The sequence below is a fragment of the Aptenodytes patagonicus genome, chromosome 5 (genome assembly GCF_965638725.1).
Source record: "Aptenodytes patagonicus chromosome 5, bAptPat1.pri.cur, whole genome shotgun sequence".
Lineage (NCBI taxonomy): Eukaryota > Metazoa > Chordata > Aves > Sphenisciformes > Spheniscidae > Aptenodytes > Aptenodytes patagonicus.
In genome coordinates this window covers 4668032-4695600 of record NC_134953.1, presented here as the reverse complement: position 1 = coordinate 4695600, position 27569 = coordinate 4668032, and the positions used below count along the sequence as shown (strand labels likewise).

General features: G+C 41.1%; 1 protein-coding gene across 1 annotated transcript in view; it reads left to right on the top strand.

Annotated features, from left to right (window-relative positions):
- The window catches only part of RET (ret proto-oncogene), a 136411-nt gene that overhangs the window by 21075 nt on the left and 87767 nt on the right, over window positions 1–27569 (top strand). Inside the window, exon 3 of the mRNA XM_076338377.1 lies at window positions 21665–21722. The gene's annotated coding sequence lies outside the window, so the exon portion shown is untranslated. The remainder of the gene's footprint in view (window positions 1–21664; window positions 21723–27569) is intronic.

Sequence of the window (27569 nt, the reverse complement as noted above, 5' to 3'; positions counted from 1 at the left end):
TTTCTCCGTAGGATTCATTACTTGCTGTTTGATGGGAAAGGAATAGTAAATTGCTTCCACTTCAAAACAGAATATTAGTGGGGCTATTCCAGCAGAAGACTAGACATATACATAGCTAAGAAAAATATCCAGAATCACTGCAGTGAATATTACTGAGAATCAGAAAATATTTGAAACCACTGCTCATTCGTGAGAGCCAGCATCTAATTAGGTGGCAGATTAAGATCTTGGTCACAGTAAGATCTTCTAAGTTGAAGTAAATGACGCGATGCGGGCATGCTATGCAACTTCTTGCCAGCCTCCTCTGAAGTACATGTTGAAGACAAGGTTCTTGTGGATCACTATTTGAGCCCTCTAGTTTGCCTTTTCTAGCAGTACTTATCTCTACAATCATCACTTGTGACCATCCTCACCACCCAGGTTAGACTCCTTTTTCTACTAGAATTTTCCTGCCTCGCGTGCTCTTTATGGTTATCTTCCTACTCCGTCCGCATTTTACGCCCCATAGCTTTCTCTTCAGCGTTTGCCTCTGCGCTGTGTGATCAGTCCATTTTCTTCCCGCCCTCAAAAATCTCATCTCCTGCGTCATGCATTTTAATTCCATGGCTGGTTATATATCAGTGGTGAAGGGGCCATCATCTTCCCTGAGAAAAGTACAGCTTTAATGCTCTGTGGCCATCTGAAATAATAATACCCTTCTGTGCACTTGCCTAGGCTGTAAGGATGCTGCACTTAAGCAAAAGGAGTCTGTGCATCACATCGATAACAGAAGCTTGCGGTGACTATTTTGGTCATTTGAAGCAGGTGAACAGGAGGCCGTGAGCAAAAATACCCTCTAACCAAAATCAGGAGTAAATGCTGTGAAAATTGCAAACTACATAGTATTGGCAACTCTGGAGTATTCCAGCTGTGCAAATCCTTCTACTTGTTTTTCGAGAAAGGCAAAAATACCACTTTGTTTCCAGAGACTCATGCAGTCTTTTGTCTCTCTTTACTTTCTCCCTTTGACTTTCATGTTTGAACCTTTGGAAGAGTACAGAATAGAAGTAATCCAAAATTACTAAGATTTGCCTGGTTTCACATTAAATGATACAAAACCTCTGAGTTCAGCATCACTTCCACCTGAAATCATAAATCTGCTCACAGTCACTCAGCCTGGGCTCGCAGAGAAAGTTCTTAAAGGGCCCAAATGTAGGTTTCATAATAAAACCTGTCAGCAGGTTTGGATTTCATTACAAACAATTTGTACGGTTCTTTTTCAAAAGCATGCGTGAAACTGAGAGACTAGCCAAAAGACAAATCACAACTGAATCATGCAGTCACCAGAATAAGGACCTGAATTTTGCCTACTGATCGTGGAAAAAAATGCTAGTACTGTTCACCACTGGTCTTTTTTTGGACAGAGCAAGTCATCTTGTGGTGCTCAAGATTAGAATTTTGGCGGTCTACCTAGTCTACCAACACCAAAAAGCAGCCAAATTAAAAGCTTTCAGAAAGTTACCAAACACAGCGCGTATCTTATAATGTAAAAAGGTGCCTAGTCGACCAGAAGGTAATAAATGCGGTGTAAGATATCAAATCAGGAGCAGTTGTCTGACAACTGAAAGAAGACAGTAGGTTAATGTTATGCGTTGGAGAAATGCCCACCTATAGAATTATCAGAAGCCATAAAGGCTGGAGTTTGTCTGTCGAATGTTCATGTCTTTTCATCACTATTGAGATGAGCATTAAAGAAAGCATAGTTCTAAAGATTTCTGTCTGCTAAGAGCCATGCTGCCATTTTTAAAAATTAACTTTTTCATACAATGACAGGACTCTGAAGGCCAAAATAGCTGCTATCTTTTTAAAATGGGGAAATTATTAAACCCATGAATAGAGTTTGAGAAATTGTCATGAATCTACTGCGTTCTTGCAGACATATCGTCCATGCTCAAGATATATGACAGGACTCTGGGCACCTATGTGTAATATATCTTAAATGGCTTGCTAGAAAGGTCTTGCTAAAAATACTGCTGTCTGTCTTCATAATTGAATGGTTCTAATATGCGCCTTTTAAAATGCTGGTGTCCAGAAATTGCAGTAAGGCTACTGTACCTCTAGAAGTTCCTTAAATGTGAAAAAAAAATCATCTATTTTTATGTGATATTGATTGGAACATGATATATTAATTCACAATGTCCTTCTGAATTTTTATTTCTTTAATGAATAAAGGGGATTTCATTTAAGATATCGAATTTATTTTATATTCTTCATGAAACACAAGGAAATGCATTTCTCTTAAAGGAGAGTTAACTGGTCTTAAGACTTTACGAGTTTCTTTGAAAAACTGTGTGTCTATGTACTGTCTTCCAGTGGGTGTTTAAGAAAAACATTGGAAGAAGCCACGATGGTTTTAAAGGAGAAGCAAAAATCAATAGGCAGCTACTTAGAGTATTGCAGTATGCAGATAAGCAGCTTTGCTAAGTCTGAACTTTGCACAGCAACATCAATACAACTTGTAGAACAATGAGCTTCAGTACAAATGCTGTGGAGGGAGAGAGGAAAAATGCCTCTTATAAACGAAGCAGTAAAAGGTGTTAATGCATGTTGACAAGAGCCTGCTTGAGTTATATACTCTGTTCAAATACTTTGCAAACAAATTCCTAGCAATAACTGCTTCAGAGAAAAAGGCGTGGAATTGATGTGGCCTATTTGCGTGAAATGCAAACTTCTACTAATACAAAACTAACACGTTGAGAAGGGCTTCGTTTCCACAGGGTGTATCAAGAGAGTAATAGATTTTGTTTTTTTAAATTGTGTAGAATTTAAATGTCTGTGTACAAAGAAGTGTATTACATGTGATAAATAATATTGCAATGTAAAAGATTTGAAATATTTTGTGCCTCGTAGCTTCTTAAGTGTATGCTATAAGGATTATATTGGCACGTGTCCTGGATAACTGCATTACACTTATAAGTGGTGAAGGCATGAATAAGTTATTGGTTATACTAAAGAAAGGATGTGGTGAGGTGTAAGAGTTTTAAGTACCCGCTCCCAATGCCTCAAGAAAATACCCGCTCCCAATGCCTCATTGCATACCTGGCTATTTATTCAGCTTTCTAAAATGGAGTAGTGACAATGATCTAGCCTTCAGAGTTTCCAAGCACTGAGTGGGGCCGAAATAGTGATTCCAGATGTAAAAGACAAATGCTTCTGTGAAAATTCTCGCTTTGCTGGGAAGGCTGGCTTCTAGAAGTTCTCGGGCAGTCCTTTGAAGAACTTCAAGTGACCAACTGTCCTCGTGCCTGTGTCTGGAAGGTCTAATAGTCTGCCAAACTTCTGGGTTCTTATTTTTGGGGAGCATCTGATAGTTGTCTTACTGAGTTTTTCCTGTCTCTTAATGTGCATACTCAGGATGATTATAATGCTGGAGACTGTCTGGTTTGGGTCGGTCAAAAGAGTTGTTAAAATAACCACTGGCCCCTGAACTAGTTGTTAGAAACTGCCATCAGAAAGATCTTAGGGTCCTTGTAGCTGCTGCCCCCCTTCTCCGTAACTTGGACGGCGTGTCTGTTGTTAGGTGGGCGATTGCTCTTTCCCTGCCCCTGCCCACCCAAGCCTTTGAACCTTGGCCCCGTGCGTCCCGCCCCACACTGGAGCTGGCCTTGACAGCACTGCGGGAGTTGTTGTGTACATGACCTTCCCTCATGTATACATTGAGGATTTTTTAAAATGTTATTTATTTATTTATTCATTTTTAGTAGAAGCTGCCCACAAAGGTTTAGGTCCAGAAGCTGAACCATCTCTGAACAACAAGATTTCTCCTTGTCCCCAAATTCCCCTGCTGCTTTATAATTATGAGTAAACACTAGTGTTTTCTTACTCTTCAAGTCCACTGTCAAAATCGGATGAGAAATCAGCCGCTGCTTGTAATACCAGAAATTAATTTACATATAGGAAGTCCTGGACGTTTTGGTAAAGACAACATTTAAGTTTAAAATGGATAGCTGGAAGATCTAAGGAAAAAGGTTAGAATTAGAGTCATGAAACAAACGGTATAAGCATGGGAAGCAATGATCTGGAGAGTATGCATCTTGGTTTGATTCCCAGAGTATTACAGATCCTAAGAGAGAAAATGTACCCTCTCGGCTGTTACCTAGATCAATTGTAAGCAGAAGAAGTAAACGTGTTCATTTTTATGAAAATGGAACAGCTAAATGTTTTTACTGTTTATCTATTTCTACCTTTTAAAATGGTGAATATGGCAGTAGCAGGGAAAAAAGTGGAACTGAATGTTGTTTTAATAAAAAACGTAATGAAAAGTGACACTTCATTGTGGCATAAGCAATTTCAGCTACTCTCATTTAAATGTTCAGAACAATTTAATATCTCATTTTTAGATAATTGTAACTTTCTAAAGATCGCAGGATTTCATGCCTTGATCTTGGCCCAGAAGAGACAAAAATCTTTTAGCGAGCAGTCTTCAGTATACAAGGGAAGACAAAAGGCTATGTTGCTGTAAGAAGCCCGAGATCATATCCAGGGATACACCTCGGCACCCTCGTCAATCCTTGGGGATCATTTAATGCCCCATGGCCTCAGAGAGCGCTACAGACTCAAGCCTTTCTGCCCTGGTGCCTCCTGAATGTCACCTGAAAGTTGTGCTTTGTCCAGAGTACTGTTGTTATGCAAGCCCCAACCCAAAACGTCGTTGGGTTTGGGGTTTTTTTGTTGTTCAGAACAATTCAGCATAAGACCTTTAAGATAAGGTGACAGTATTACAAAACGGCCAGCGACAATTTCAAGTATGTCTTTTGGGAAATGATTCTAATACTGTGATAGTTCTGAATCAAACACATTAATCCTGCATGAAAGCCAGTAAGAATCACACTGTTCTTGTTGCCCTTCTGTCTTTGCTGGATACTTAAAAGTCTAGCCAAACTTTAATGCATTGAAGCTTCTATTGTTTTGTGAGTGTTTAGAAAATTATGGACTTAGCAAGATCTGAAAGAGTTGGTATGGTTGAAAGAGGCTCCCAGATTGGTAAGATGTATCTTGAAACTTTCTTGGAACACTTTATATCCCTTTCTTTTGGAAATTTGAATTAAGCACTTTTTGCGGATTTTAAAATATTTTGAGTATTTCTGCTTCTAGTAAAGTTGCGTGAATATTTTCGCTGATGGTGTCCCTGTTAGCATGGAATATGTCTGACTTCTGTTGGCTTTGGTGACAATGAGCTACAAATCCGCCGTTTTCAGCCTGAATTTTGGTGCTTATGCTTGCCTCACACATAAGAAACCTTGACTGGTCTTTGTTAATGGCACACGTTAAAGCTAACCGCATATCTCTTCCTACAGCTGAAGCATTCAGCTCCAAGGACAACTCCTCAGCAAGCGTGAAGACGACGCAGCTCTATTTGCTTAACCGCAGCAATGCTGTGCTACGTCCGCCTGAAGACCCAGGTCCATGGATTTTGCTGATCTTTTTATCGCCCATGCAACAAGATATTGCTCCTGTGCGCTTTGATTGTTTTCTACGCTTTTCTCTCCTGCAGCGGGAAAAGTAAATCTAAGTGTTCACTGTAAATGGTGGTGGCTTATCAGCATTCTCTGCTATCGATCTGATGGGGGTGTTTTGTTTGTCACATCTCTGCCCTCTGTGACTACAGTGATTTGTTTCTTTTCTGTCCTTCTGAGACTAATGTTATGTGATGTTGATTTGAAAAACTGGTAGAGCGGTCAGCCTTTCATTTATCTCCCGGGGAGGATGCTGGAACTAAATCATTATTCTGTGGCTGAAGTAAAGGAATTATGCAGGAGTTGCTCAGCAGTGAGGACCCTAAGCTTGTTCCCAGAACAGTTTGCCTTACTGAAAAATAGCTGCTGTGTGAATAAATCCCTGTTCCTCATCTAATATGCCACAATATCCATCCAAATAAGTGCAAAGGCTGTTCTTTGATGTATTTTAAGTGCTTATTAACATGAACCACTTAGAAAATACGGTGTATATTTCCAAGGGAAGTCAGGGATAAATCACTCATCATTTTTGCTTAATCCAAAATCTCCCCTGGACACATTTGGAAAAACTCTACTTAATTGTATATTTGGTCAGGGATATCAATTTGTAATTTATGAAGCTGTGATGCCAAATGTACTGTTTCTGCAGTAGGTCATAATTCAGCACTCGGAGTACACAGCAGCGTGCCGTTGATGCTGACCCCCAAGAGAGGGGCAGAGCAAAAGATTTGAAAGTCTGACTTCCAGGACGGATTTCAGCAAAGAGAAATTTAAATAATCTATCAGCTTTCACGTCTTTCACAACAAGGATTGCTTCCCTTTTAATTCCTGTTTTCCTATATGGGAAATGGGGCTTTATCTGCAAATTGCTGCAGGCCATCCTTTCATGCTTCAATTTCTAAGGATTTTTTTTCTTTCAGATTTTTCATCTATGATGTTTGTACGTGCAGTATTATTTAACCCTAAGGAAGAGCAAAGTGGTTGATTTTCATAGTTTTAAGGTATGAATGCTGTCATTTTGGGGGCATCTACTTCCCTTTTGACTAGGAAATGACATTTCCGAAATGACATTTCCAAACTTTACATGCTCAGCTCCTCTTTCCAAACCTACTGGGCCCACCTCTGTCAGATGCAGTTATATTTTGAAGAACTACTTCTTCCTATAGAGGAGAATAAACAGCAAATACCCAATGATTTATTTTGCCTCTTAGGCTTCAGTGTTTGAAACCATTTGTTATATGGAAACAGTGACTCAGGTAATGTAACAGGAATTATTAGTGGGTTATGGATGATGTTAAGCTCTTTTTATCCCGTATTAATAAGAACTCAAATGACCTATGAGGCCTTTAACAAATGTATAAGCACACGTTTAATGCTCTGAACTTCATGAGGAGAGGTCATTCACATTTAACATATGAGGAAAACACTGAAATTGGGGTTTTCGGTGTCAGAAGATTAAAAATACTGCTTTTAATAATGGAATATCTCCTCAGCTGTTTGGAAAATGGAAATGTAAATATGTTAAACATATTTAAAAGATGTGGCGCACAAAGTTTTATAATCAAATGCAAACCTAATACATAGACTTGGTTCACCAGTATTGGCTTTTGCACGTATCAGCAAGCTGAGTCAGGTTTTGGAGAGATTTAGCTACTTTATGCTTACTCATTTGAGGTTTTGAGGGTTGGTTTGGGGGAAAGAGTCAGAATATACTATCTGTTTATTCTTTTAAAATGTGGTCTGAATACTTTAAATTTTTTAGGACATAGGGCAAGTAATTTTACTGCACTACGTAGCTCTTTCCATGCTGTATTCGCTAAGCAAATTCTATCTGTGATAAATGTAAGCAATGTGGAATGGAAAAATGCTCAGAATTTGAAACTTGTTCTGCAATAATTTCCCCCTAATCACCATTGTATTTTTTCAGGAACTGCCTCTGAAATTGAATAGACAGTCACTTATATGCATTACTAACGCATACGTTACTTGATTTCTGTGATTTTTCTGAGATAAGCAATTGGGGCAGGGACATTGCTGCTTGAATTTTATTCAAACTAATCAATCAGGACAGAAAATGAAGCCATTATTAACATTCAGACTGCATTTTCACTTCCCACAGAAATGTTTTTTATTATTATGGCTAACTGTGTCAGCAGTCAGACTAGACATAGACTCACTGCCAATTAATATAAAAATTCCTTTCTTTGATTTACTAGGAGAGACTGAGGGGACAGAATTATTTTATTTTATTTCATGCATTTCCTTTCCCCAGGCTTCACCTGATTGAGGTATTGGCTCTCTGTGGGTCAGTGTACTTTAAAGTTATTAATTACTTTACTTCTTCAATCTATAATACTTAATTAAAGCTTAAAACAAAAATAAATTTGGTACGTTTGGTGAAAATGTTGTCAGCCAGATGGGATTTTAGCAACATAATAGAGCCGATAGGTTTGTTTTGTTTGTAGCGATACCAGATGACCTTGAAGTGTTCATCTGGCCAATGTGGACCCTTTAAGATAAGAACCCAATTTCTTTTCTTCTCTTTACCTGGGTTAGGATTAACAGTTTGCATTATCAAAAGGATATTAGTACATGACAAGCCTACAGATATTTCTTACGTTATTTCCCTTGCTGTCACTTGGAGCCAGCGTGAAGGCACTGTCAGCAGAACTCATACATGTTTGACTGCAGCTCTGGCTGTACAGAGAAGAAGGTAGCTTTAATATTCACCCTCCAAGATTTGCTATTGCATTTCTTAAAGTCTCATTTTTGTGATTGAGCGGAAGAACGCTGTTGTTTGGTTGCTCTGAGAGGCAGAATTTAGAAATGGAAGAGTTATTAGATTGAAACAGCCATTTCCCTGCATCCTTAGAACAGAGAGCAACTCGATTAAGAGTTAGGTATTAAACTCTTCCAACCTTCTCTCCTTTGTTGGAATGATCGAAGTCCAAAGGACTTTGTATTTGGTATCATTTAAAACCAGCTGGGCAAGAAAAGCCTTTTCAAAATGCCACAAAATATTCTGTCCTGTTCTAGACGTCAGTGATAGCGGCTCTGCTGTTTCTATACTTTTCAGTTGCCGGTCAGGACTAGGAGCACATGTTCTTTCCGTAATAAAAACAAAAACCTTTTCAGTAATCAACTCCAGTAAACTCTTACCTTTTTATCCCAAATTCCACATGTATGCAACATACCATGCTGCCCTAGTTTACATCCAGCTGTTTCTTTAAGGTTAATTCTCTGTGAAAAGAACTTGCTTTTGATATCCTAGAGAGATTTTTATACCTTTTAAATAACATAGATGCTCTGTTTTCTTTTCAGTAACAACTATGGCCTCGTGAGGTGCTTCCTCCCATCTTCCTCCCTTCTGTGGTACTTTAAAGGCAGCATCTGGGCTGAAGTTTTCTCCCACTTACATAAAACCAAATGTTAAAAATGAATTTTAAAAAGGTCATTGTATGGGCTATGAGTGCCAATCTGACAGAGATGTTACTCAAAACTGAATACAGGCAAGTGCCCTTTTGGCTAAGATCAAGTTTAGCTCTGGTTTAATATCTGGTATATCTTACATCTAGCATTTTCAAGGGTCGTGCTTTAAAAAAAAAGGTATGTAATTTCCACTAACTTCTTTTTCGGTATTGTATGCTCTTAAAGATCTAGGATCCAGCTTCTGAACGGTCTTTAGGTGTACGTATTCACTGGAAGCTGAAGACTTTTACAATACCTTTAAAAATTTGGCCCCCGACTACTCCAGCACTCACTAGTCTGTAAACAATTGCATGGTAATGCAGGTTGCTCTCCTGCTGATCCTGAAAGACAAACCTTCTCCTTCTACCCTGCTATTTTCAGCGTGTATAATCTTCACACTCGGCACACTGTGAAGATTTGTATTGTCAATATGTACCTTGCTGGTTGGAAAACGCCGTCTCCCGCCTCCTGGGACTGCTAACGCTCAGGAAGCAGGCGGAGCTGAGGTGCTAACAGGCACAGAGGAAATAAAAGGGAATAACAGGAGTTTAAAGAGGAAATGTACAGAAAATGCGTGAAAGTCTCTTCTCGCCCTCCAAGTCTCATGTTTCCGTCACGTGGAGCCTTTGCTGTGCGGATTTGGCAGGCCCTTTAGCGGAACCCGTAGCTATCTGGCAAGAGTAGAGGCCTAATGTCGATTTATCTGAGTCAAAAAAAGAGCCAGGGTTTACTGAAGCATGAATTTGCAGCGTACCTTAAAGGGTAGGCGTGGATATACAAGCAGAATTTCGTGTTTATATTCCCATGGCATAAGAGAGATTTTCACGGAGATTTTCATAGAGGTTTTCTCTACAAACAATATCGCATTCAGCAGATTCTTAACACAGAAAAGACTTGCACAAGGTATGCAAGTCCATGCCTTCCTTGAATGCCTGGCCTAAGTTACGGAGTATTACATCTTGTGTGTGTACAAGGAAGCACTGAGAGAAGATGCACAGAGGAACACAAGCTTAGGGGTGTATTTTTGACATCTGCAAATTTTTCTTTGGGGTTGAGTATGTAGTCAGCTTCATTTTTCTACAAAATACAAAGTTGGGAAATAATATAAACATCATACGCAAGTGAAAGGCAAACAGCATGCAGCCAGCCCAGAAAAATGAAACTGCTGTGATCATTTTTTTAAATTATGAGATATTTGTTGGTGGTTTAGCCTGTGCAAAATAGATCAATAAATTGAAAAGATGTTGTTCAGAGAAAGCTTAATCAGTCCAGGTTTGCAATTGCCTTTGACTCAGTAATTACCTAACTCTGGATCCTTTCTACCTGTCGCATCCCCTCACAATTACTTTATTTCCCTGTAGTGTCCCCATGTTGTATCTTAAATCAGTTGACGATGAGCTTGGTAGGGTAATACCTTGCATTTTATAACCTGTTACCAATTTCGCATCTCCAGCGTGGACCTCATGGTACCGTGGAATGTTAATAAACTCACTTTGAATTTAGAATCTCTAACTGTTTACCACTTGGCTTAGATAAAAGAGGAATTGCTGATCTGTTGGTTGTTTATGAGTGTCATAACCTGAGTCATCAGGTAACGGGAAAACAGACAATGAGGCTGTGAAGAATTTGGTTTCATTAAACATCTTGGACACCACTGTTTTTTTTTTTTTTTTCTTTATTTGATGCAAGATTTTTCCGACAGCTTACTTAAAAATGCACGTAGGTAAATTTTCTTAGTTGTATTCATTTACCCCGTGACCATGCAGACAGTGCTTTTGCTTTCAAAGACTCCGAAACTAGGGAGAGCGCGATCAGCTCGGGAAGAATATTATCCTCAGCACATCTGAGAGAGTCACGTGCAGAGGGCTTCAGTTACTTTAAGCCAATACTTTTGTCTAGAAATAGCAAACCTACTGTGAGAAAGTTGATTATTGTGGCAACTGGATGCGGGCACGGAGGACAGCAATGTGGATCAAGGTGTTAGCAGAGCTGCACGGTCAGTTTTTTCCTGCGTGCCCAGAGCCTGGTAGCAGCGCTACGGCTGAGCAAAGGCTCGGGCTAACGCTCTGATGTTACTCATATTCTGGCATTATAAATCACGCTGCACTGACAGAGGGGTCAGTCCTCTGAAGGTGTTGTCATACGGTAGGGGGATGCTGACATTACCCGTGTTCCCCTAGCGGAAGGCAATATGTGGGTGTGAAGTAGGCTGAGAGAACGTGAGCTTTGTACAAACACCGTGGTCTTTCTGCAGGTTAATCAGGTCTTTAATAAAAGACCATGGAAATGTCAGCAGTCTGAACAAATAAACCAGAACTGTAACTGAATGTCCATTCAAACAAAGAAATATAACCCCTTTTTTTATTAATCTTCTTCACACAGAAAGGAAATGGATTAGAATTATAATTAGAAAATATATATTTTCAACATATTATCTATAAGCTTCACTACGTACTTGAATACGCATTACACATTAATCGTACAGGCACGATCACACTTTGAGGCCTGAAGTCCAAAATTTTTTAACGAAAAATGTTGCTAGGTAAATAGATTAAATAAATGGAAGAATTAATTAATTAATTAAGCAACCCTTTGTATCGGATTAATTAAGAGATGATAATGATAGGAGGGAAAAAAAAGAAATTTTTTGTATCAAGGCAAAAAGCCAATCGTATCTTTTTGGTCAGAAATATAAAATGCTCTTTAGCCAACCTTTTCTTGCAGGTACTGGTGAAATACAGCTATCTTATGGAAATACATTTTTCTGAATACTGGATGATGAGATGGAAGGGTGGCTAATAATACCTGCTCTTAAAAGATCCCATTATTGTACTTTGAATCCTAAATTAGATATAACCTATGATCTCTCCGGGTAGTAGTATTCCTATGATACTCTTCTAGGAGGGTTTTGGGTGTGTGTGTGTGTTGTTTTTTGTGGTTTTTTTTTTAAATATGAAAACTTGCTGACAAGTTGGTTTGCTTGCTTGCTTTTCTTATAACACTTCTCTCTCTCCTCTTAAAATACTGTAGTAATTTTTTTCTCTGGTTTGCTTACCTGCAAAATAAGGTCAAAATAATGACAGACCTCCTCATCAGTGGAATGTAGATACACAGACAGGAAGACTACACTTTTTGTCCACTGCAGATAGGTGGGAACACAGTTGGTAAAGCAAGATAGATTAAACTGCAGCAAGGAAAATTTACTTTTGGTATAAGGAAAAACATTTTCTGTCCTCTAATATTGAGGATATGGAGCATTGGAACAGAAAGCCTAGCCGGGCTCTGTTACTTCCATTTTTTTAAAGAAATAGTTAGACAAATACTAGTTAGGAATGACAGTCATGCCTGATCTTTCTCTGGAACAGGGGATAGACTGTGTAACCTTTGTAGAAGAATGAGTGTGGAAGGAATCGTGCATTACCTATCTAAAAAGACTGGTGAGAAAGTCAGTATGCACCTCATCATTTTTCACCGTATGGAACGGTTTCTGCTTCCCTCCCCCCCCTCCCCCCCTTTTTTTTTCCCCTTTCTTTTCATTGTTCCCAGATGAAACGGAACAGGTTTTCCTAAAAGCATACCACGGACCTTGCCCAAGCTGATCGTACCTGCAGAACCATGACCGCAGCCTCTGGATCCTCCCTGTCCTCTCAGATTTGCCTCTATTTGCGTTGCCCAGCTGGAGAGAAGGTTAAAATGCAGATTTATACTTAGCGATGCAAGGTCAGTTCTAACTGACGTTGAGTTTTGGCGAGGCTTCTCTTTCATACGCTGAGCTCTAAGCCCTGGTGCTCGGGCAGTTTTTGATACAGATGCGGTGCAGTGCCAATGTGTGGATTCAGGATGGGTGGAGGCAGGAGATAGGCTGGAAAGATAAAAGTAGGTGTGGGGCAGGTGTGCAGGTAGTTTGAATCGCCACAGCCAAAGAAATCAGGGTGTTACTCTAGGTTACCAGGTTCTGAATAGCCAGTCCTCCAAGATTTCCTGGATACTGAGCATCGTTTAGTCCAGTAAATTGCAGAAGCAATAAAAATATTTAATTGTAATCCAGGATTTATTTGTCACAAGCAAAACAACAGATAAACAACAACTCTGACAGCATTCTTCTCCTTTCCTAGATGCCTTTTTTTCTTGCATATCTGTCATGCTTATTGCAAATGCCAATGCAGGTTGGTCTACTTGCGAGACATTTTTGGTCTAACCATGATAGTCACCTAACTAAGCTGAGTAACGTGAATAGTGTGGATGATGCCAGGACAGTGGACTCCAGAATGGGACAGAAAAAAGAGATACAGTCTGTAGTATGAATACGGCTATGGCAGTAGGACTATAAACTGTTGCGTATATGGAAGCAACTAAAGCTGGAATGAGGCTTTCTTTTCAAGGAGTCCTCCAAACCAGACTATATTTTGGAGTCGCTATTAAAGAGAAATACATAGATGAGATCACCAAGTGGGATATGAATTAAAATATAACATGTGCTGTATGGTGTTGCAATTGCCCATGGAAGACATGCTTTATTGTTTGCTACGTAGAAAATAGTAGTGCATATTTTGAAGCTTTGTGACGAGTAAAAACAATAATCTGGAATTCACGCGATAACAGATTAAAACCCCAGATTACATACCCATACATTGTTGGATGGGTATTCTGCTTATTGGGTAGCTGATCTAGCTTACTGATTTTAGACCAAAGCTTGTTGAGCAGCATAAGAAAACTTTCATCATCATCATCAGTCTTTGCAGAAGGGCGTTTGAGTGTCTAACAGAGTTCCTGTTGGGTACCGTCCCTGTCACTGAACGTGTTATCCAGACGTTAACGTTGATAGCTTTGCCAGGGTGTTTATGAGAAAGGCCAAAATCTGAAGAGGCACAGACTAAACTAAATCCTTCCTTCCTTCCTTGTCAAGGCCCCGATACTGTACGTGGATAGGAAACCTAATGTTACCTCTGCAGTGCCTGTCTCATGGATTAATAGCAGAATTTAGTCTCCCTGCATGTTAACATGCGCTACTCTCTCAGCGGCAATAAATTCACACAAAAGTACCAGCAGTTCACCAAAAACATTGAGTCCTGTGCTCTCTTGATTCACCTCAGGTGCACTGTGGCTGAGATTTCATATGAGTAAGTCTGCTCGATGACTAGTGCATGAGAAGAGGCATATTACTGCTTTAATTACTTATAATGAAGGATCATGGGATGGTGATGTCATCATTTTAAGACTTGCTATGTCTAAGTGCACTGCCAGGAAGAGGAAAGATGAATGATGATTTATGGACCTTGGACAAAATTCAGATAAAACCCACTTCAAAAACGTTAATTATTGGAGGTCATTTTCTATCACGTAGGATCTGTTCTTCAGAATTTCTTACAGGTTAATAGGGATGATTCAGGGGTGTTCAGCCTGGGTTGGTTTGACGAGAAAAAGCCGGAACTGTGTGGGGGAGGGAAAAGAAAGAGACAAAGGGTGTGATTTATCGATGTGCACTTTGCTATTTGCGACTAACAAAGAGATGGTTCACAAATGTCTTGGACGCAAAGCTGTGATCTGTCAGAACTGCTGAGCTGGGGAAATACTACCACTAAGTAAAAAATAGATTGGTCAGCAGTTGCAGACTTATCTGTAAGCAGGTCATCCCATACATACCGTCTATACGTGCAGCAGGCAGATCATTTTGCTGGGTTAGGAGTCAGATAACTTTGTTGCAGTGTTGCCTGTTATCAATCAATGGTTTTAATTAGTTACAGGATTGACTAATAAAAATCCTCACTGATTAATTGATTTTTTTGATCTGGCTAACGCTTGCTTTATTATGAGGTGATCTTTCATTTGAACGAAATAGTTTATTATCAAAATGCAGAGGGTCTTTATCATTTCTGAGGGAGTGAAGGAATAAAAGGGTGCGGAGGGGAAGGAATACTGACACCTGTCAGGAAAAAAGATATTAAAGGTACTACTGATCAGTGTTAGTCTGATAAAAATTATTTGGAGGCACTGTGAAATAGTTGTGAGGGTCCACACGTATGTTTTTTGAAATCTACTGCCATTTGCCACAAATCAACCTTTTTGTAATGATGAAAGAGATAGCGTTTAATATTATAACACTTCTCCTATGCTCTGTAATAACGCTGATTGCATCATCATCCGTAGATACTCTTATATTTACTAAATAATAAACCTAACGCTTATTTACAGTTTTCTTAGCACCTCAACTCAAACACAGTTATATTTATAGACACAAACGTTCTCTCTGCATTGAATAGGCAAACTGTGTTATCGTGGGTAGTTACGTGCCTGTGAATTTGCTCATCACAAACCTGAGGCGGGCTTTGCTGCAGCTAGCAGGACCCGTCACAGTAAACAGGCGGTGACATCGGCTTGGCTCATAAGGTCCTGATTCTCCACACGTGTGTGTCATTATACCTCGTGGCAGTATCTATGGAGTGGCAAATATGTGTGTATATATATCCCAGAAACGAGTTTGCAGACTGCCTGGAAATACTGAAAGAGCAACAACCCATCTTGCGTGGAGCAGTTAAGCTGCCATTAATATTAGCGATCTAAACGCGTACTTAGAAAGTAAGCTGTTAAACTAAGTCTTCCAGGGGGAATGGACTGAGCTGTGCTACGTGTAGGGTTGTAGCACTTTCGGATGCTAGGCTTTAAAGCGTGAGCCTTGAATAAAACAGAGCCTAAGTAAATCAGATAAGCAAAGCAATTTTTCCTGGCATATGGACCAGGATTCAATTACGTTTTTCTTCATCTCAGTGGCTTACGCTGTTCTAGCATTGAATACCTTTTTAATTTACTTTCCAGTGTCTGTCACTGACCACGCTGGCTGTTCCTCTTGATTGAGAAAATGTTCATGCTTACTTGTTTCCATCTTGAGACGTGCATTTTATTAGACTAGTGACCCAGAACATTAACACAGTAACGTGATTGAAGTCCTCCAAAGACTATCATCAGTTCATCCACAGGCCTAGCAACCTGACTAAACCCCGCAGGATCAGACTGAATTGCATCTTTATGATTTTCAAGGGATGGAGGCTTAAGGAGAAAACATCAAACTCGCTCAAGATGAAGCAGCCTGGTAACTGATTTTCAACCATGTCAAGTAGCGGGTGCTTTGTGAGGACTGTAAGTCACAGGGAGTGAGGAATGCACACAGCAAAGCTTACCTGGGGCTCCCGGCCAACTCCCAGCAGTCAGGAGAAACTTTCCGTTGTCTCCTCCTGCCCGCCAAATACTGTGGTCCACTGAACAGGTCTGTAGACGTTGACTCTGAGCTCTGTTCCCAGCTATGCTACTGACCCTGGGCAACTCCCTTTGTATCACAGTCCACCTTTGTGGTCCCTAGCAGTTAACGTGTTCTTCACTGAATCCCTTACGCAATGGGAAATAGAATTCTGAGAACAGAGAGCGTGTGGTTAATGGTCATGCAACACTAAAAGCAACGGACGTGAGAGTTATTTCCATGAACAATATTGTATTTGTATTACGGAAGGATAAATTATAAACTATATGTCGCATAGTAGCAACAAAAGCAAAATACGTTGTTCTAATACTTGTAGTGAGCTCTGTTTCTGGCATCTAGATAGGAAGTAGTGGACATGCTTTTGCCACAGCAACTATATGAATGAGAAATACTCCACCGCTGCTAAGGCACCGTACCTCTGCTCTTTGCTACCTGATGGTTTAAATGCCTATTGCTAGCTGTAGTTTCTCGAGCCATTCGGCTATTTTGGGTAGCTAATAAATGATCTGCAAATGAAGAGTATTACCGTAATTACTTTGAGCGTGTAGTATTTCCAGCTACAAGTATTTGCTAAGCTTTAGATCATCCTTATGCGAGAGCAGCGAAGCAGACGATGTGCAAAAGGGAAAACTGTCACTGCCAGATGCAGTATTTCAGAGCATGTCCACTCACGCAGCGGAGACGCGGCGCAGCTGCCTCAGCCAGGCTCCGAGCCTCAACTTGGCTGGCAACAAACTCACTGGGTTTATTCACTGGAGCCCAGCGCGGCCGATGAAGCCCTTCTACTCCTAGCTGTGGAGTTGAGGTCTCCACGCTGTGCTGGGGGACAAACAGCTGAATAGGTGAAACGTTCTGTTTGGGAAAGAAATTTCCTGACTCTCCCCTTTGCCTTTAAACTCAATTATCACTCCTGCCCCAAACCCTGCAGGCTCTAACACCTGGGGCTGGCTTTAGATGCTGACTATGTTGATTGCAGGCTGATGTGAGCCATATGTGAGCTGCTTGCCAATTTGTACTGGGTCAGGGGTGGCAGCAAAACCACTTTCCCAGGCTTGCCGAGCAGCTCGGAGCGACAAGGCTGCTCTTGTGGGCTCTGTCAGCAGGCTCCGGGCCGCTCTGTCAGCAGGCTCCGGGCCACTCTGTCACCGCTCTGTGACTTGCAGCTGGTCTGTAGCCACCTAATACTAAAGTTTAGGAGACGACTTGGACCTGGGACCCTGACTTCATCAGGAAGCAGATCCTGGTGGGCCCTATACAGGTAAGAAGCCTTAAGTCAATCATGACGCTTTACTCAACGTTGGTGCTAGGAAGGTGGCTGTCGGACGGGACATCGACAAGGACTGAACTTGTCCTGCCTGAGGGTGTCCTGCTGGATGGCGTTCACCGCTCCATTACGCAGCGATGCATGTCCTTAGTTCAGGTCCCTTCACTGTGCCTCATGTTAGCCTTAGTGGCCTTGTGTTGGTAGTATACAGTCTTCAGGGGAGCACTTGAACTGTCGTTAGCAGAAGACTCGTGTATAGCGGAGAGAGGAATTATGCAGAGAAATACAGTAAGAAGTAGGCAAGCAGAAAGTGTACCTCAGAGTTCAGGGAGGGAACTGGAAGTACAAAAAAGAAAAGTTCGGAGGACAAATTTTTAGTGTGATCACACAGTGGAGATACTTTGAATTCCTATTCATGCAGGATTTTGTAGCGACATTAAGTCACCCTGCCTAAGCTAAGCTCTGAATCATCTTTATGAAGTCACTGCAGGTTTCTTATGGCAATAATCAATAGAAACTTCTTCTCAGTCTTATTTCAAGCATTTCCTGGAGGGAAAACTATTCTCAGGAGTTCTATCTCATGGGTAATCACAGAAAGTTTAAAGGGATAGACATGTTGCTGACCCAGGTACAATGGCATTTTAGGATGTATTTAGAAAGACTGGACTGGATTTACAATGAATGCACAGAGTAAAATAACTTTGTCTGAAAAGATCCAGCAAACAGTTTGATTCATATTCTAGAGCAAGACTCCTAAGCTAACACCAACAAATTCAGGATCCGTGGGACACTGTTAGGTGATGTTAAAGCCTTGAAATCCAAGGTGGAAGATGTTGAAGGCAGTATGTCCTTCAAGATGATTTCTGGGCTGTGATTAGAAGAAGCTGTTAAACAGAAACTCATCAGCACTGAGTATTATGAACTTCATGCTCTGATAGTGTGGTTCCAGTTGGTTTGTGCTAGAGCCTCTTATCATTTTCTGACTATTTAAACTTCTTCAAGTCCCCAGTGACTTGGAAATTAGTTCTGAGAGAGCAGGCATTCTTGTTTTCAGTTTTCTGCTGAACAAAATGTCAGCAGGTGACAACCAGTGTTTCCTTAGCGTAGTTAAGAAGGTTAGAGAGTCTTAACCTACGGCCCTTTCTTGTAAATGTCTTATTATTCTGACACTGTTTCCTACTGGCCTCTTAGATGGTGGGTATTGAGGACTGTCAGCTTAATGTCTAAAGTTGTACTTCAATGCAAACTGCTTAATTTCATGTCCTTTTATCCGTGGAATTTTGTTAAGAATTATTGTGTTAGGTGTGCAAAATAACAAAAGTAGATTTACCACAAGCAGTTTCCCGTCTAGCTTCTTAGAAGACTCTGTCAAGCCAGTCTTGGGTGCACTTAGCCAGTGCTTTTCTGTGTCTTCTGGCCAGTGGCATAGAAAGATATACATGCTTTGTTTCAGGCAGGTAATTTTTTTTTGTTTGCCATCAATAACCAATTTTTTGTTTAATTTGGTTTGACGTTAAGCGTCTTTTCAATGTAGACATACAGCACCCCTTGAAAAAAGCAAGTACACCACCTCTACAATACCTTCCCAACGGAGCTGGGATTGTGGTCAGCAGACTGCAATTAAAATTCCCTGCAAAATAATATATAAACAGTTACTATTATATAGGGAGTCAAACTGTATTATACAGGGAGTCCTTATCGGTTCAGGCTGCTTCCGTAGCCCCACTGCAACTTGGGGCACTTTCAGGAGAACCAGTGTGACAGGGGACTGCATTCCCCGGCTGCAGAAGTCAACAACCTGTATGTCAACATCCCTACAACTCTCTGCTCTAGGATTTTATTTCTTACAGCCTCCATCATCAGTAGTTAAAGGGATTGCAGCTTTTTTATGAACCAGACTTCCCTTTCATTCAGAGATGCCTTATGCAAAGCATTCGCTGAGGAACCAACATCAAAAAATTAAGACAAAACCACTTTCCCCACGGGAGCACTTCCTCGGTACATGTTGATGAAACGTGTCAAGACTCTCTAAATTGACTTCTTAGGTTCACTGCACGGTTTCTCTTTCAATCGCAATCTTTTGTCCAGTCTGTGCCTTAGCTGTATATATTTTGTTACTCCTTCAACAGCTGATTTATTGGTGGAGAGACCAGCTGTGGCTAGTTTACATGAGATGTATTATAGGAGGGCTGGAAAGGTCTGGTTTAACTTAGAAATATTGGAGCTGTAAAAATGTTGATTGCAAGTTGATAGAGCATTGATTTACCCGATTTCTGTTACCTGGGTCAGCCAAACCAGTTTCTCCCAGGTGTTAACTGAGAAAAGTCCCAGTGTAGTAAGTGTAATGGGGGGTAAAAAAAAAAGATCATTTCAGATAGTTTCTCGTTAATTTTGTTAGAGTCTAAGGGACAATAGCCAACATTCCAACATTTTCTCTTCCAGTTAGGGAGTGGTGTGCCTGCTCCATAACTGTTGCCCCGCATCAAACACCACCTGCGTGGCCTTGCTTGTATTCACCAAGCTCTTAGTTTTAGCTAAACGTTGCTGCACCTGCTAACAAAACTGAAACGGCTGTGTTGAATTGCTCTGAGTTACCACGTAGTTGCGAGGCAGAAACAAGAAACTCTGTCCTTCATATATGCTGCTTCAGAGACATTCCAAGCAAGGCAAATTTCTCTGAGCTAAAACACAGGATGGTCCACAGCCCAAACAAATAGGAATAGACTTTAAGTAGCTGAACCGACTGTGCTAACTTAAAAGAGAAACTGCCTAGCCATTGATAATAGGAGACACATATATAACTGTCATCTCGTCTTGTAATATGCATAAATTAAAAATATGATGGTAACCTACTTTTGGTTATCTGCTTTAGGCATTTAAAGTTCCTCTTGTCTTTCTCCCCTGGGCTCTGATTCCTACTCTTTAAGTTCACGGAAGTCAAGACACAAAGGAATAGTAGAATGAACTTCTAAGGGCTTGTATTATTTCTGTGCATGTGTGTAAAGGTAGGCGTAATTTCACGAAAACAGAAATGGTTTCTTCTATCTGAAAACAGGAAGGATAAATATGAAACTGTCCTCAGTGATTCGATTTGCAACACCAAGACAAAAAATACTTATCGTTTTACAATATTTTTATGATATGTGTATTACAGGCAGAGTCTAGTTTAAGTTATCTCATGCTGTTGTTGCTGTTTGTGCTAGAGAAACTGCAGTCAGAGCCTTGTTGTGCTAGATGATGGGTAACTGCAGCAGAGACCCTGTCTCCTCTCCCCGAAATACAACGTACACAGTATTTTCCACTTGTATATAGGTAAGCGTGTCTTTTCTAAAAGAAATGGTAGGAAATGCTCTGTCAGTGTATCCTTTGAAAACCTGTCATGACCTGGCGTTTTGAACAGGGACCTAAGGGAAGAGAGGACTGGATTTTTCCCGTGTCCTCGGAAATCAACCCGCATTTGCCTGTGTGTTAAGCCTCTAACTAAAGGAACTTGCACACCCAGCACTTTCTGAAGACTTTCTGCTAAAATCCCAGAGCGGTCCATTTGTCTGTAACGCGTTCTCCGCTCTACAGAGCCTTAGGGCCGTGCAGGACGTTAGAGGGTCAGGGACCTCTTGTCTCAGGGTGAATCTCTACTGGGCTGGCCATGACTTAGCATCCGTTTCTCCTTCTATGGGTCATGATGATTTTGAGAACTTTCTAGCCCTTTTCAAGCTCAAACGATGGTCAAATTCCAAAGTTAAGGGGCAGACGTGAATCACGGCACTCTCTTTTGTTCATTTTATGGTGGTGGTTGTTGTTGGTTTGGGTTTGTTTTGTTTTTAAGGAAAACCGGGTTATGCTAATATGCTTGGCATCTTGTATATTTATAACATATCACGTCTACCGACAGTGACTGGTCCAACAGACTGCTGTTTCCCTTTGAAATGGATGTTTTCAGCCATTTAAACTCTTTGTGGTAACTTATGCAGCACTCAGTGTGGCTGCATACAATGCAATCCTGAAATCTTGATTTTGAAAAAGATTTTAGGAAATGACATACTGGAAAAGCTTATATTCAAGGAGAGCGTTATGGTATTAAGCACTCAAAACAGGAACAAAGTTTTAACTTTTCAATCTGAGTTCACCCCCTTTGTGCAGAGTATTTGTTAGAGTATATGTAATTGTATATTCTTGCATTTACAGGACTCGGGCCTTACTGAATGCACAGGAAGAACAAAGCAGAGTCCTCTGTTCACCACAGGTATGTTATTTTGAGGTTAAATCTTTGGGTTGGACCCCAGGAATTTACAAGTTCTGGCACGACTCCTGACACGGACTTCTAGCTGCTCCTGAATGAGACTTAGAAGGCATATTAGTGAGCAAATAAAAAATGTATGGGGCAATCTCCCTTCTCACATTTCCTCACAGGCAAGCTCTTGATTTCGTTTTTAATGTAATGTTCTTTAAATGTAGAGACTGTGTGCATGTGTAATAGAAAAACACATCCTGTTAGATCGATAGAATGCAGGGGCAAACGTGCCTCTATAAACCATGGCGCGAATGAAGATGTGTGACCTGACTATCTGAGTGCTTTCTTTTATGACCATGATACCATATATTTAAAGATACATTTTAGTATGAATCCAGATCTCTTGAATTAGCCTAGGGTCATATTTCCTGGTTTCTAATGATTACAATTTAGTAACATATGGTGCTGAAAGTAAATCAGATTATGTAGATCATTTAACCCAATACAGGTTAACTTAGAGGTGAAGTCCCTTGTAAGTTCTGAATCTGATATTTTTATACTAATTCCTATAGCGACAAATTTAATTGTTATTCCATTGAATGTGATCTTCTCTTCATTAACTTTAGCGTGCCTTCATGCTTATGTTCATAACTGAAAAATGGTCATGATTTTGTCAGCTCTTCCCTGGCAGAATTTGACCTGATGATTTAGGAGACTGAGAACTGTCGGGTCACTGTTTCCCCTTATGGTATCGCGACAAATCCCCCAGTAACATAAGGTATCGTAGCTCTATTCTGAACCTATGAAAGTTTACAACAACCGAGAACCTTACCTGCTATTACCATAAAGCTGTGGTGTTACAAAGAAGACACAGAAGATGAACCTTTCTTTTTTATTTATCTTTTTTCTTCTGGTACTAGATCGTACATAGGAGCAGCAGGGATTTGAGAGTTCATGCCTCGCACCCTTGGCCCGGGGCTCTGTAGGAGCTCTGTCATGGATGTTTGATCTGTATGGGAACCCTGTAAGGTGGTGAGTCAGCGGCTACCGTGCTTTTCCAACCACCTGGTCCCCACCGTGGTATCCCAGTAGGACTGAAGACTGCTGACTCTGGCAGAACCCCATCTCCGATTGTGGGTGATGTTGCCAGTGGCACTACGGCACGTATCGGGCCTTACTGGGGGTTGCAGGAAGAGTAGCACGGCTTGAAAGTCTCTTAGCTCACCCACACAGAGATGTCTGTGCAAGGAGAGCGAGGCCTCTTCCCAGTAGCAATGTGGCAAAGGTAAAGCTGAAAAGATTTCAGAGCTTAGCCGTTGAACTTAAAGCAACTCAGATTTTATACTGCTCAAGGAAGATACGGTTTTGTCAGTCCAATTTAACTACGTTTCATATTGAAGCCCAAGCGTTTGTATATTTTTAGTTAGTTTCTCTACATTATTAGTTTTTTTTTTTTAAATTACTGTATTTGAAACTCCTTAGATTTGCTCTTCAGGTTTGAAACCTCCAGGGTACGCTGCGGTCGTGCTTTCAAGTTCTCTGGAGCCGAGTGTACTAGTTAAGGAAGAAATAACACGAAAACTGAGGTTGACAAATATTTACTGGGCATTTAGAAAGCATCACAGCTTTATCTGGCTCTTACTGTTTTTATTAGAGTTGGTAATGGAGTATTTTTTAGGGTCGTCTACGTAATTCAGGAACGGTTTTGGTGAGTTGTGAAACGTGGCAGGTAGATCTGACTGTACGTTGAACGGAATCGCTCTCTGACACGTTCGCCTCCCCCAGGTCGCTGTAGGGGTGCTTTAGCCGGGCAGTGAGCAGGAAGCTTGCCTTGGCCATAACCCAGGCTGTAAGTTCTTTACCAATAAGTAGGGAATCGAGCTTTCGTCTCTCAGGTGGGCTATTATATTTGACACCAAGTTCTAAGAAACAAGGATAAAAATAACCTTTTTATTGTTATGATCATAGTAGTACATTATCTACTGGGAACGGACCTGGAGAAGAGTCAACAAAGGATATTTTATATTTTGTTAGCTGGTTTTAATTTATCAGCTGCCAGTTTCAATATATCTCTCTAACTAGTTGTACTGCAACTTCTGGAAAAATATCTACCCCCCACCATTCAAATTCTGATGGGGGGATGTGTGAATGTGCTTGTGCGTGTTCATAATGTTTCCAGGCAGATTCAAAATGTTTGTTTAAAAGCTAGAAAAATCCGGTCTTCAAAGTTCGGAAGAACTTTACTGCTCATACTGATGTGGAGAGATTTATCATACTAATGTCTGTTAATACCTCAGGGAAATTAATGCCTCTTGAGTAATGGAATAAATGTTGAGCCTCGATGCCAAGGTGCCTGTGGGTTACAACTGTTGGAGTTATCTTATTGTATGGTTCCAGGCAAAAAGGATTGTCTGTGCAAATGAGATAATCATGAGTCATCAGCCCTGTTGCTGTCCCTGATACTAGCCGGGGTATGTTCCTGCGGCGATGGAATGGCAGCCGCCGGCGCAGCTCTGCTGGGTGCCCTGCAACGCGCGCCTCAGCCTTGCGACGTTGCGGGCTCTCTCGCGTGGGGCAGTGCGCATCATCGCAGCGAGAGGTTTACACCCTGTCTTAATCACGCTCCTGTAATCCTGCTGGTCCATAATAGTATATCGGGATTTGACTCTGAGTTTTGAAGCTGATGCTACTGAAAGTACAACAGTTGAGTGTCCGCGTGCATCCCGGTGAACACACACTCCATGTGCCTTTTAATTGATGTAATGTAGGTAGCATTCATGGCACTCGCAGGACTATCCTTAGAACAATGATACGAAAACTGAGCTATAGTTTTCTGTCAGTTTTGAGGGATAAAGTAACCAGACAGGTGCAAAACAACACGAGCTTCTTAGTGGAAATGAAGAGAACGCCCGTTGTTCCCAAGTATTGGGAGAACTTGTTTCCTCTTTGCATGGAAACGTTCTAGCGTTGTCATCCTGTGCTTCACATAAACCTGCAGCAATAAAGTCAAGCAGGTGAAAATTTTAGATAAATCAATGGTTTGAGAACTATTTTATTACTGACTTCTGATGGCATCAAGCACGGAGGTCCGTTTTGCCCAAGAAAACAGATGGCTATGATTTATGCTTTCGTGATGGTTTCGATGATGTAAGTTTATGCTCTCAGTGAAACAATCCGATGGCCAGAAATCAGGCATTGTTGCAGATTAGTGTATTTTCAGAAGCTCTGTATTATATTTACAGCGACACAAACTGCCCTTTGTTGGAGGAACTTACAGTCTTATTGCCAAGAAGCAGCAGCGGGGTCTGGTGAGGGCAGTCCCTGCGGCAGCCAGCTCGCAGGGGGGATAGCTTTGTCAGGTCGCCAAAGGATTTGGGTTCTCCCTGCTCCAGCCCAGGCTCATGATCTGCTGTTCTGCTTTCCCTCACGCAGCATCTTCGCTTATGCCAGTCCCTTGTCACTGTTTTTGCAAGAATCCTGGTTTTGCCACGAACTTTATGTATTGGACAACGCCGAGCCCTTGCTTGAACTTCTTGTGATCAGGACAGTTGGTGGCATTCTTTCTCCACAAGAACGATTTATTTCCTCCTGACACGACAGAAATATCTTCTTGGTTCCCTTCTCCAGGTGCTGCGACGGAGACATCCCTTAGCATAGGTTTGCTGCTTTCTCATAGTAACAGGTGTTTCTGACCATTTCATAGCGCTTTTGGATGAGCGTTCCAGGAAAACACACTGGTCTTGGCTCTTTCAGTGATCTCAAATGGACAAAAATTAAATAGATGGTGTGGATATTGCGCAGTTTAAATGTTAGCTGTATGTAACAAGTGGGGAAGAAAGGAGCAGACAGAAAGATAAGAAAACAAAGGCCATGGGTTGTGGAAAAACATGTATATAACAACTTGATCAAGTACGCCATGCAGACAAATTCTTTATCATTGTCAGGATCAAAATCTGATCTGTCCTTTTACCATTAGATCTACCTCAGGAAGAATATCTGTTCAGTGCCATCCTAGTCGTAACTATGAAAGACTTGACGGTTTGATCACAAAGCAGTGTTAAGTGTTCATAAGCAATTTTTATCATTTTAAAATCATTTTTTCCTAACATGATCAACAATAGCGCTTCGGACTCTGAGACTCCACAACAATCAACCTCACAGCATGGGGAAAAAAGTGTTTAAGTCCTGAACTGATCAAGAATTGGATTTCAAACACAATGTTCTAGGAGGAGTTTCATCTATGAAAATATTTCGGTGATCATGCGTGAATGTTTGGAAAACATGGAAAGGTGGACCAGTCCTCAAGTGTCCTGCCCTGACGCTAAATGAGCATGACCAAAGACTCCTGATGAAACCAAGAAACAGTTATCAATTAGCATCAGTTTCAGGAAGCATTATCATATCAAGACATCTCAGGGTGCCTTTATAAGAGAAAAAAATACAATAATCTAATAGCTCAGTCTGCTGTGCCAAATGAATGACTCAAAGCGAGGGGCGGGGGGGGAAGAGTATGAGCCATAGTTTCACAATTGCACCAGCCTGCAGGAAAGCGTCAATTTATTTCCAAAGTATTTTTGCTAGGAGAGTGACGGGAGATGACTATAAAGTTTGAGCTTGCCTGGAGAGTTAAGGACACCTAGCTTTTTATTCCCCGTTTACTAGCGCTGATTTTCATTCAGTTTTCAAAAAGGAAACCGAGTGAATGACATGGACGAGTATTTTATGCATAGCGGAGCAGAAGTTAGCTGTTGGAAGGAGGGGGTGGTTGTATTCCCCTAGTAACTCAAGGGCAGATGCTTCACAGTCTGCGTTGAGCCTCTTTAGGGGTGTGGAAACAAGGCTGGGCAGAAAGCGTCGCGGTTTTCCCCCCTGAAGTTTGAATTCTGAGTGAAAATTCAAAATGCCTCCATTTTGATAGGCTTTTGCAGGGTTTCATGAGATGCTGCAGTTAGGTTATTTTTGTCTTCCGTATGGTAGGCTGTGTTTCCTGGATGAACTACGTTTCCTCAATATACCCTCACTTTTCCTTGTTGAAGGCTTGCAGCGTACTGGAGACCGTAAAGGAGAACAGCTCCAGGGAGGATGGTGACTACATTAACATGAGTGACGATCCCAGTAGCTGGAACACCGAAGGCCCTTTCTCATCCAACTTGGCAACTTTTTCCCATGGGTGCTGTGCGTAAGCTACGATCCTCTGAAAACGTATAAATCTGCTTAACTTAAAAGCCTGGAAATCAGATGAAAAAATTATTCTGGTGACCTTACTTCTGCTCCTCGTATGACGAACACAATGGCATCTAAAACCAGTTTTAATGCGCTGGAGCAGAGCCTGAAGTTGGCAAAGGAGTACGGCTTTGGCTTCGCTTGCTGAGATGCCAGAAGAGATTGGAAGTCCTTGAAATTCTTCCAAGAAGTCACTTTGTCCTGGATGGAAACTGGCATTTATCAGTGCAGACGATAGTGGTGTATTTTAGATGGCATCAATATTGATTTGTATACTGTGCGAGCTTTTAAATACGATTTAAGATAAAGCTCGGCTTAACGTAAGACGTTTCTCCACAAAGCATTGATTTAATGTTAATGTTTTATAGGCTCCTTTCTTTGCTATAGCCTTTCCCTTGGATTATGGAGACATCCCAAATACGCTTCTCGGTTCCCTCTATTATCAGGCATCTGTGAAAGCCCCACAAACGCTTGTGCACGTGAGTAAGTGTTCAAAAGTTTAATTTATGCCATCTGTCAGGCAGCTTCGAGCGCAATTAATTTATGGCGGTTGCTAGCGTTCATCTCAAATTCGTTATTACCCCTTCAGGTGCTTGCACGTGGCTTACTGTTTTCCCAAGAAGAACACGGGCACGC